This window comes from Ursus maritimus, unplaced genomic scaffold (assembly GCF_017311325.1).
Source record: "Ursus maritimus isolate PB19 unplaced genomic scaffold, ASM1731132v1 scaffold_37, whole genome shotgun sequence".
NCBI classification, from domain to species: Eukaryota; Metazoa; Chordata; class Mammalia; order Carnivora; family Ursidae; genus Ursus; species Ursus maritimus.
In genome coordinates this window covers 662,428-674,588 of record NW_024426341.1, presented here as the reverse complement: position 1 = coordinate 674,588, position 12,161 = coordinate 662,428, and positions in this window count along the sequence as shown.

Sequence of the window (12,161 nt, the reverse complement as noted above, 5' to 3'; positions counted from 1 at the left end):
CAGCCTCCCAATCTCCAGCCCCAGAGCCAGAAGTTTGCAGCACCCACTCCTCAGTGCACCCTCAGAAAAAACTGTCAGTCACTCCTGTCTCCCTGGTCTCCATCGGCACTCTGCACTCACCCAGCCTGTGACCGAGCATTTCTATCTCAAGCACTAGACCCCACTTGGAGTCTCCAAACCCTGCAGACTCCTGGGCAGCACACCTGCACCACTCCTGCCAGGGGGAAGGAGGGAGCTCTCGCTGTGGTTCTGCTGCTTGCTGGTGCCCTGCTCCGAGTGAGGTCTCTGGATGCTGCTGCGGTTCCTAATTTATGGCGTGAGTAATCTGAAAGCCCAATCCTGGGCTCCCTGATTGAAGCCTGCTTCCCCTCTCAGATGCCTGGGAACTCTGCCTCCCTCAGACTCCCCTGTTCTTTCTGTGACCTCGGGGATCCTCAGACCACTCTGTCCCACCTGGGATCCCACCCTACTTCACCACCTGAGCGCCTTTTAGGTAGGGAAGTCCCTCACAGGGGCAGACTTCTAAAGAACTGACTCTGCACTCGGCTGCTATTTCACTTTCTGGTAGCTGGTTTACAGAGGTCCTCCCCCCGCAGTTTATCTTCTGATAGATTACCTCGGATTCCCTTCTCGGCACCTCCTACCTTGCAGAAAGGGCTCGCTTCTCTATTTGTAGAATTGCCACAGTTCTTGTCTTAGATCTCTGGCGGAGTTTGCAGGTGTTCAGAATGACCGGATAGGTATCTAGCTGAATTCCCGGGACCAGACAAAGCTAAGGTCTCCTTCTCCTCTGCCATCTGGGAAAGTCCCAGGAGCGTATGGTTCTTACCCTTTATTTTATTAATGTGGTGTATCACGTGGATTGATGTACGGATACTGAACCGCTCCTGCTGGCCTCACTCCTGCTCACTTTGATTATTGAGTCAGTTAGCTATTGCTACATAACCAGCCAACCTAAAAGAAAACGATTTAACATAACGCCTTCGTTATCAAGGGATACGTACACTGACGAGTTGTTCTGAGCTGCGCTCTTCTCCTTGTGGGTCTGCAGTCAGCTGTGGGTCTCTCCATTGTGTTTCTGCGGATCATTCATGATGTCGTGTGTGTAGCCTTGGTGCTTTTCTATCCTGAGCCATATATGATCAGTCAACCCTATTTCTGCATAGATTTTTATATTCTATTTTGCAGGGGAGAAAAGAGTATCAAAAATGAATTGTTTTAACTTACTTCTCCTGTTCCAGTGTCCATATATGACCATTTGCTTTCTTCCTAGTTGGAAGAGATTTCTCCTGCCCCTACTCCGTGTGAATCAGCTGCGTGTGCTCTACTCTCATGCACCGTTAGACCTTTTTCCTTCTAACCGATTTATTGGAGTGTAATAATATACTATAAATTGCAACTATTTAGAATGTAAGATTTTATGAATTAAGGGAGACATACAAAAATTAGAATACACATTGCATGTTTCTACTTGGTGTTTTCAAGAAAATGCACAATAAACTTTAATGGCTTTTTAATGTAATTGTTAAAATGTCATCTCCCTGAGTGTCAACTTCTTTATTTCTTTCTTTAAACATTTTATTTGTTTATTTGAGAGAGAGTGAGAGAGATCAATCACGAGCAGGGAGGAAGGGTAGGGGAAGAAGCGGACTCCCCGCTGAGCAGGGAACCCAACATGAACTGGATCCCAGGAGTCTGGGATCAAGACGTGAGCCAAAGGCAGATGCTTAACTGACTGTGTCATCCAGGCGCCCCTCAGCTTCTTTATTTCTGAAAGTAATATGGGATAGTAAACATAACTTCAAACGAATGTTGTAAGAAGTAAATAAAATGGGTGGGCATATTTTGTTGACTCCAAAGGAAATGTTCAGTTACAAAGGTGTATGCATATCTATGCATGTATTTATTTGTATACATTTTTATTTCAAATAAACACACATGTGCATAAACCCAGACTCATTTTTAGTTTTGGATTTTTTAATCTTTTTATTATTGAGTACAATATTTAATATTTTTACTAATAGACTATATTTTTTAGAACAGTTGTAGATTTCTAGAAAAACTGAGCCAATAGAACAGAGAATTTCCATATATTCCCACCTCCCCTTCCAGGTTCCTCTATTATTAATACTTTACCTTAATATAATAATTCTGTTACCATTAATAAGGAAATATTGATATGTTATTATTCACTAAAGCCCATCATTTATTTGGGTTTCTTTTTTATTATTTTTTACCTAATGTCTCCAATTTTTGACATTAAAATTAAAGTAACATTTTCAACCATTTCTTCTCCTGCAATTTTCCCACAACTTCATCATAAAGAAGGGAGCAGAAGGTATTTCTGAAGATAATAATGTCAACAGGACTTTTAATGTACTTGAAAATAGACCTATAATGAATGAAGTTTAAGCATTTTTTAATTTTTTTAAAATTTCTTACCTTTTGTTTTTTATTTAAATTCAATTAGCCAATATATAGTACAACATAGGTTTTTGATATAATGTTCAATGATTCATTACTTGCGTATAACACCCAGTGCTTGTCACATCATGTGCCCTCCTTAATGCCCAACACCTAGTTACCCCATCCCCCCTACTTCCCTATCCACAACCCTGTTTGTTTCCTGGAGTCAAGAGTCTCATATGGTTTGTCTTCCTCTCTGATTTCTCCCCCTTCAGTTTTCCCTCCCTTCCCCTATTGTCCTCTGCGCTATTCCTTATGTTCCACATATGAGCAAAACCATATGATAATTGTCTTTCTCTGATTGATTTATTTCACTTATCATAATAGCACAGACTCATTTTTTAAAATAATTTTCTTATTTGAGTATAGTTGGCACACAATGACACACTAGTTTCAAGTGTGCGACATAGTGATTCAACGTCTCTATATATTATGAGGTGTTCACCACAAGTGTAGTTACTGTCTGTCACCATGCAACACTATTATAATATCATCGACAATATTCCACATGATGCACCTTTTACTCCCATGACTCATTCATTCCATAACTGGAAACTTGTACTTCCCACTCCCCCTCACCCTTTCTGCCCATCCACCTACCTCCCTTCTGGCAACCATGAGTTTGTTCTCTATATTTATAGGACTGGTTCTGTTTTGTTTTGTTTTTTTAAAGATTTAATTTATTGCTGATAGAGTGCAGGGGGAGGGAGAGAAGCAGACTCTCCTTTGAGGGCAGAGCCTGACAAGGGGTTTGATCTCATGACCCTGAGGTCACGACCTGAGCCAAAATCAAGAGTTGGACATTCAACCAACTGAGCCACCCAGGCGCCCCTGCTACTCCCTTTTTTGTGTGTTTGTTGATTCGGTTTTTTTTTTCATATTCATGATCCATGTTTCTTTGATGAAAACTTTTTTTATTATGTTTATTTAGCCACCATTTTTATTCGTTTTAAACAGACTATTTTATAATCTCTTCCTTTATGTTGAAAGAAAGCTTGAGAGAAAGTTGAAGAGTGTAGATATAAAAAGAATAAATGTTTGAATTATGAAATTAAAAGAATGTAGTCATGCAGACACAAAGATTTAACGTAAATGATAGAATACATTTAAATGATGGATTACTTTTCCTATCTTAATGCCTCAAAGACATCAACATGTAAAGCACATTTGTATTTGTTCCCTGAGAAGTTCTCTACCAGCTAAAGAGGATGAATATCTCTAAGTTGATTTTAAAGTTCTTCCTCTACTTAAAGGTGTAATATAACACAAAATGTTTTTACCCAGGGGAAGCTCAGCGACTGAATGTAAAAGCTTAATCTCAGGTTTCTCAACACAAGTTTGTTGGATAAATATTTGTATTCAAGTCTTAATGTCAATGTAAAATGACAACATTAGTGTTTTAAAACAAGTTTATGCTCTTAGAATTCTATGGGTCAGAACCCTGAAGTGGTTCTCATTGGGCTAAAATGAAGATCTTTTCAAGGCTTGGTTCGTTCTGGAGGCTACAGGGAATAATCTACTTCTCTATTCCAAACTCATAATATAATGCAACAAATCTAAATATATTTCTTTATGTTTTTAAAGATTTTATTTATTTGTGAGAGAGAGAGCTTGTGTGAGAAGGGGGAGTAGTAGAGGAGGAGGCAGAGGGACAAAGAGACTCCATGCAGAGCCTGGGACCCCACAGGGTTGATCCCAGAACACAGAGTCAATGACCTGAGCTAAAACCAAGAGTGGGACGCTCAACAGACTGAGCCACCCAGGCGGCCTTAAATTTGTTTCTTATAATTAACAAATGCTTCACAATGAGGGACTAAATGACAGCTCTGAATTTATAACTATGAAAATCCTAATTGTTTGTTAAATGTGTCAAGAAGCTGAGGTATGTCTTGCTCAAGGTTTCTATCAAAGGAACTTAGTTCTCCTTGCTGTTGAAAAGAAAAACAACAATTGTCTGTAGATAGCAGGGCAATGTCTGCACCACAAGTCAACATTTTGGAGACCCAAGTGATCTAATCCAGAGAGATTGCTCAGTCCTAGACTTTGGGGAATAGTTGAAGTCAGGGTTGGGTAAGGTGCCGGGAGGTCTGAACTCTGGGAGCAGTGGAGTTCCCCAGGAAGGAGTAATTAACTCTGGATTCACTTGGTTATAAGCTGGTGTGTTGGGAACACACAATCTCCAGGATACTTTCCTTTGTGTCCACACCAGTGCCCCACAAGGAAATCACGTGCTTGGAGGTTGGGAGAGCAGGAAGGAAACGTGCCTGATGAACAGACAGAGGAAGCTCTAAATATCTCCTGTGCTGCAATCCCTCTGCCTGTGCCACCTTGGCCTGGATGGGACCTGCTTGTTGCTTCTGGAATCCTAAGCTTGGCTGGGAGACTGACAGCAACCTCCTTCCTGCCATCTTGTGTGGGGACAGAGTTTAGTCACCAACATTCCCAACCAGGAGGAATTCAGACTGCCACACGGGGACCCCTTCCTCAGAGTTCCCACACAGGTGAGTCTGAGAACCCAGCAAATCCTGCGGGAAAGGGTCAGACACAGTCCAAGCCAGGTGCATTTACCTGAGGTCAGCTGGCTGTCGCCATCCTAGCCCAGAACCTAGAACTCTCTATGCTCGTTTGCTGGCCAGATGAACTGATTAATGGATTCACTGATGATGTTAAAGAAAGAAGTGGACATTGGTTCTCTGTATTGTACATTGTCTCTACCAGGTCTTTGGGGATTTTTTTGTTTTTGTTTTTGTTTTAGTTATTAATCTTATTTTTAATTTAAATTCAATTAGCCAATATATAGTACATCATTTGTTTTCGATGTAGTGTTCAATGGTTCATTAGTTGCGTATAACATCCAGTGCTCATCACCACACATGCCCTTCTGAATGCCCATCACCCAGTTACCCCATCCCCCCACCCACCTCCCTTTCCACAACCCTCCATTTGTTTCCAGGAGTCATGAGCCTCTCAAGATTTGTCTCCCTCTCTGGTTTCTTCCCATTCGTTTTCCCCTCCCTTCCCCTATGATCCTCTGCTCTATTCCTTATACTCCATATATGAGTGAAACCATATTATAATTGTCTTTCTCTGCTTGACTTATTCCACTTAACATAATCCCCTCCAGTTCCATCCATGTTGATGTAAATGGTAGGTATTCATCTTTCTGATGGCTGAGTAATATTCTATTGTATATGCAAAACACATCTTTATTTTGTGAGGGCCATTAACATTATTTTATTCATGAAATTTCAATATTAGATACATGGAATACACTATTGTTAGAATAAATTTAGATGTCTCAGTAATTATCACCTTTGATTGCACTTAGAATAAGCATTGGAAAGATGAATGAAGGAGATGACATAATGGCAAAATCTTTGCAATTTGTTTTAGTAATGGTTGGTAAACCAGGGATAATGTTAAGTAAAACAGATTTACATTAATCATACAAAGGGTGATTTTTCAGTTATTATCAATTAAAATAATAATATGGACTCTGAGAAACAAACGGAGGGCTTCAGAGGGGAGGAGGGTGGGGAATGGGATAGGCTGGTGATGGGTAGTAAGGAGGGCACGTATTGCATGGTGCACTGGGTGTTATACGCAACTAATGAATCATCGAACTTTACATCAAAAACCAGGGATGTACTGTATGGTGACTAATGTAATATAATAAAAAATATTATTAAATTTTAAAAATAAATAAATAAGTGAAAAATAATAATAATTTCCAAAATCCCATAGCTGCTTCTTATGAATTGCTATGTATGTAGTTTCACACACATTAGTCAACATATCAGCACCCTTTATTATTTTATATAGGTAATAAAAACGCTTGCTGGTTACCTGAAGTGACTATAGCTGAATTCAGCTTTAACTCAATCCTCCTCCAGCTCCTCCTCTTTCTCCTGCTCCTCCTCCTTCTCCTCCTCCTCCTCTTCTCCTCTTCCTCTTAATGGAGGAGAAATGGAAGGGGGGAGAATTGGTAAACTAAGAGCAGTTCTAATAACTAAATTTTGTCTTATGGGTTTTCCAAATGGGCTGTCAGACTCTTTTTTTTAAATAATAATTTTTATCATTATTCATATATATATATTCATATAAATTTTATTATGTTATGTTAGTCACCATACAGTACATTCTTAGTTTTTGGTGTAGTGTTACATGATTCATTATCTGTGTATAACACCCAGTGCTCCATGCAATAGGTGCCCTCCTTAATACCCATCACAGCCCTAGCCAATCCCCCACTCCCCTCCCCTCTGAAACCCTCAATTTGTTTCCCTGGGTGCATAGTCTCTCATGGTTTGTCTCCCCCTCTGATTTCCCTTCCTTCAGTTTTCCCTTCCTTCTCCTAATGTCCTCCATGCTATTCTTTATGTTCCACAAATAAGTGAAACCATATGATAATTGTGTTTCTCTGCTTGACTTATTTCACTTAGCATAATGTCCTCCAGTTCCATCCATGTTGGTGCAAATGTTGGGTAATCATCCTTTCTGATGGCTGAGTAACATTCCATCGTATATATGGACCACATCTTCTTTATCCATTAGTCTGTCGAAGGGCATCTCGGCTCCTTCCATAGTTTGGCTATTGTGGACATCGCTGCTATGAACATTGGGTAGCAGTTCCCCCAGTTGTTCTAAACTTTGAAGGAGTGACCCCTTTGAAAATTTGCTGCAAACTGTGGACTCTTGTGCCTGAAAAGTGCATTTATACACATGCATATATTTAAGTTCAGAAACCTCCTGTTCCCTCAGTATCCCGTGTATGCTAGTTAAGGATTCTTGCTCAAAAGTCCAGTTAAATTTTTAGATCTAGTCTGTATCCAGAGGACTGTGTACTCAGACCACACTGTTTTGCTTCACCTGATTACATTGCTTTTATTGAATTGAGCATTGTTACGCTTCACCTGATATTGAGGAATATTTTGAGAAACAGCTCTGTGAAATTCACTCATGTTTTCATCGTAGTACTAATGGAGACTTTGTCCCTATCTCAGTGTTTTACACAGCATGAGACTACAGTCCATTACTGGGATGTGAAATCAATTTCATGGTCTCAACCGCCAAATATTTCTTGGTTTTGTACTGTTTATTTTGCTTTCTGTGTGTGTGATATTTAATACTAATAAATGTTTGATTTTAATGTTACTCTTTCCTTTGTAATAAGTTTAAGTAAGTATTGTTTCATGAAAATTTTAGTTTTTTATATGTGTGTACTGGATTGCTGTATAAAATGTGTTTCTTAAATAACTATATTTTGGGGTCAAAAATGCTTGAAACTACTGTACTCTATCATACTTCTCTTAACATGGACTCAGAGGAGAAAATGCTTCCCTTTATTTTCCCTGTAAAATGGGAATAATAGTTGCTACTTCACAGGGTTATCATGAAGAGGAAATGCATATAAAGTGCTTAGAACAGTGCTTTCCTAGCACATAGCAGGTGCTCAATAAACACTAACTGTTAGTGCCAGGAAATGGCATCTTCAGAGCTAATGCTTTGATTTTATCTTACACACATCAAAAAGCAAATGATGTCCTTTATTTTGGCTGTTAAAAAATGAGAAACTCAGAGATAAATTTGTGACAAAAGCACTCTGGAAAACAATATGGAAGTTCCTCAAGAAGTTGAAAATAGAGCTACCCTACGACCCAGCAATTGCACTACTAGGTATTTACCCCAAAGATACAGATCTACCAGATCTTTGTATTTCTACAGTGTGTGTGGGGGGGTATTTCCATTTTTTATTGCATTCTTTTAAACAAGAAATTGGAAGGGGGGTTGTTTTTATTTTACCAACTTGGCTGCTTGCATTGAGTTCTATTCATGTATGTATAGACATGTATGTGGGGAATTGTGTTTATTAGTAGTATGGGCTCAAGTCTGTACTCAGTTGTATGGTGTTCCCTACATTGCTTTTTTGATTTTATTATCCTTACTGAAAAAATTGAGCTGTCACTGATCTTCTTCACTTGCCAATCCTTGCAATACATGAAGTAGAAAATAAATGGCATTTTATACATTCAGTGCTAATAAATCACCTCTAGATACATTCCCACATGTTTCCACATCTCTGTCACTCCCCAGGGGTCCTTCTGGCTGTGTGTGATGAGATCCATTTCTAACAGTTGCCTCGTCTTTGACCAGCATCTCTTCATTACATGTGACTGAAGATATCACCTTTAGCTTCCAAAAGCTTATTTGATTCCATATATCTTTATGTAAGAAAAACGTTTTCAGTTACATGCTGCTTCCTCCCCAGTTGTAAAGTTCATTCTATCATGTCCTTTTATTCCAAGTCTTTGAACATTTAATCTGGAATGAGTGTCCCATCTTGATAGCATGGAATTACTATTTTATTTTTTAATACTTTTTTTTATTTTATTATGTTAGTCACCATACAGTACATCCCTGGTTTCTGATGTAAAGTTCGATGATTCATTAGTTGCGTATAACACCCAGTACACCATGCAATACGTGCCCTCCTTACTACCCATCACCAGCCTATCCCAGTACCCCAACCCCCTCCCCTCTGAAGCCCTCAGTTTGTTTCCCAGAGTCCATAGTCTCTCATGCTTCATTCCCCCTTCTGATTACCCCCTTTCTTTATCCCTTTCTTCTCCTACCGATCTTCCTACTTCTTATGTTCCATAAATGAATGAAACCATATGATAATTGTCTTTATATATGATAGTTTTAGATTCTCATAGAATTTTATTTCACAGAGTTGTTTTGAAAACACTACACTTGACCTAATTTCATTCCTCCTGACAATCTTTCTTCCTTAAGTTCTTAGTGTCTAAAACTTCTCTTCCTAGACGATGCACACATACCCATTCATCCACTGTACAAATGATGAGTGGTATCCTGTGCTCGTCATAAATGCTCTTAGTTTCTTAAATGCTCGTCATAAATGCTCTTAGTTTCATAAATGCTCTTAGGCAGTCTTTTTTCCTACCTGTGTCCATTCTTCCTTCTTTCTCAATAATACCTCATGGACTTGCCTCCAGTCTACTAGAGAAGTGCTGATTCTTTATTTCAGGGTCTGCATCATATTTCACAAAGTGGCCGTGCTGCTCACACGTGAAAGCTTTTTCTATTCTTCCTCAAAACATTGCTATTAAAAAATTCTACAAAAATATTTGGCGATTCTTATGTTAAAAATCTGGTTCTCATCACCAGCCTACCCGATCCCCCCCCGAAGCCCTCAGTTTGCTTCCCAGAGGCCATAGCCTTTCATAGTTCATTCCCCCTTCTGTTCACCCCCCCTTTCTTCTTCCCTTTCTTCTCCTACCGATGGCATGTATTGTATGGTGCACTGGGTGTTATATGCAAGTAATGGATCATGGAACTTTACATCAAAAACTAGGGATGTACTGTATGGTGACTAACATAATATAATACAAAATATTATTATATTAAAAAAAGGCACTGGCAGATTTAAGGTGTGGTGAGACCGGGCTTCCTGGCCCACAGATGGCTGTATTCTCACTGTGTCCTCACCTGGCAGGAAGGGGGAGGAGGCTCTCTGGGGTCACTTTTATAAAGGCACTAATCCCATTCAGGAGGGCTCCACCCTCAAGACCTAAATGCCTTCCAAAAGCTCCACCTCCTAATATCATCGCACTGGGGGTTAGGGTTTCAACATATAAATTTTGGGGAGACACAAATATTTAGTCTACGGAGGGTAGCATAGTGTGTTCATTTGCTAGGAAAACATGGCCTAGTGTAAGTCCTGTGCCCTGTTTTGCTCTTGTATTTCATATTTTTGTATTTTCTCCAGAGAAACAAAATCAATAGACTATACAATAGTCCCCCATTATCTGTGAAGGATGTGTTCCAAGACCCCCAGTGGATGCCCGAAACCACAGATAGTACTAAACCCTATATATATATCATGCTTCTTTCCCCCAAATGTACATACCATGATAAAGTTTAGTTTGCAAATTAGGCACAGTCAAGAAGTTAACAATGATAATAAATAGAACAATTATAACAATATACTATAATAAAAGTTCTATGAATGTGAAAAAAAATCTGGTTCTCCTCTAGAGAAAATATTGTTCCCTAGGGGGACACTGAGCAATTTGGAGTCATATGGGAGGTTTCAGGAGAGGCCAGAGATGCTCTAAACATCCTACAAACCCAGGACACAGGCCACCACAGAGAACAGTCTGGACCAGAATGTCAATGTGCTGAGATTAAGAATCCCTTAGCTAAAGAATATCTGTATGTTCATATTTATAGCTGTCCTCAGGTTGTTTTCCTAACATTGTAATAGTTCACATTTCTGCCAGCAAAAGTAGAGAATCTTCTTTTGCTACCTGGCTAAAAATTCCAAGCCAATCAGCATGAAAGATCTTTACATGGTCTTAGAGGCTGATGGGTGTGAAAAGATCTCTTGTTGTTTTCTTAAACTATTACTAAAATTGACAAATATTTATATATTGGAGCACCACGTTCATTGTTAGGTGTCTATTATTATGATACGTCTATAAACTCCATGCCTATTGTGTAGCTCGCGGCATTATTGTTCATTGACTTTTGGTTGGATACATTATCCAGAAAAAGTTTTAAATTTTATACAGTTAAATACGTCTCTCTTCTTCCTTTTGATATTCTTGCTTTAATTACAGTGGTTTTGTTCCCCTGTAGCTTGTATCTGTAGTATTTTACACCTTCACCTGAATGAGCAGTTCCCATTCACATAGAGGTCTGTTATCCCTCTGAATTGTTTTTGATGTGCGAGATCGGGAACCAATTTATTTTCTTCCAGATGCATAGCTTGTATGCCAGCTTGTATGGAACAACATTTAGCGAGTAAATTGAAATACAACCTTGGCCTATAGGAAATGTCCATTTGCACTGAAACCTAGCTACTGATTTGATGGACCAATACGAACAGAGCATCTGCTCAGACGAGACTGTTCTAGGGACTTTCTATGCTATATTGTCTTATGTCAAGGTCTTTGCTAAATTAATTACTGATCCATGTTGATGTTGTTCAATTACTACTGTTGCACATCATATCTCAGTTCATTTCAATGCTCCATTCGGTTTTGTCTAACACAGTTGCATGAGTAACGCCGTTACTGATTTTGGTGCTGCTGCCAGTCCTTATAGGTCAGAACTTCTCATTTTCTCAAATTTGTTTCCATATGAGTATATATGCTCACATCCCATTTTGAAAATCTACAGTGAACAATATTGGTGAAGGCCCTGATCTTTGGTGCTCGCGTAATGATGGTGAAGTCATGGTACGATGACATGTGTGTGTCAAATGACAGCCTCAGGCATGAATCTTATCAAGACAATCATTTAGAGCCAGAGGACAGATTGTCACAACTTGGGCAGAATTTTGCACAGCAAGGTCTGAACAGGCCTTTGGATGTTTTCCAAAGACCAGAAACAGGTCTAGAGTGTGCCCATTGCATTTGTCAAAAAGAGATCAGAACGTGAAGCCCAGGAAAAAACAAGAAAGGATGCCACATAAGGAAAGGGAGAGGGGCTTATCCCGCCCCCTTGAAGGTCCCAGGAAACCCATTTGATCAAATAAATATGAGACAGGCACACACGAAGCAAGTGTCCTTCTGCTCATCCTGCCATGCCCAGCACGCTGTGCTTGGCCCGTTTCCTCTGCTGAAGTGCTGGTTTCTCCCCTTAGCACCCTTTTCTCTAGGCACACTCAC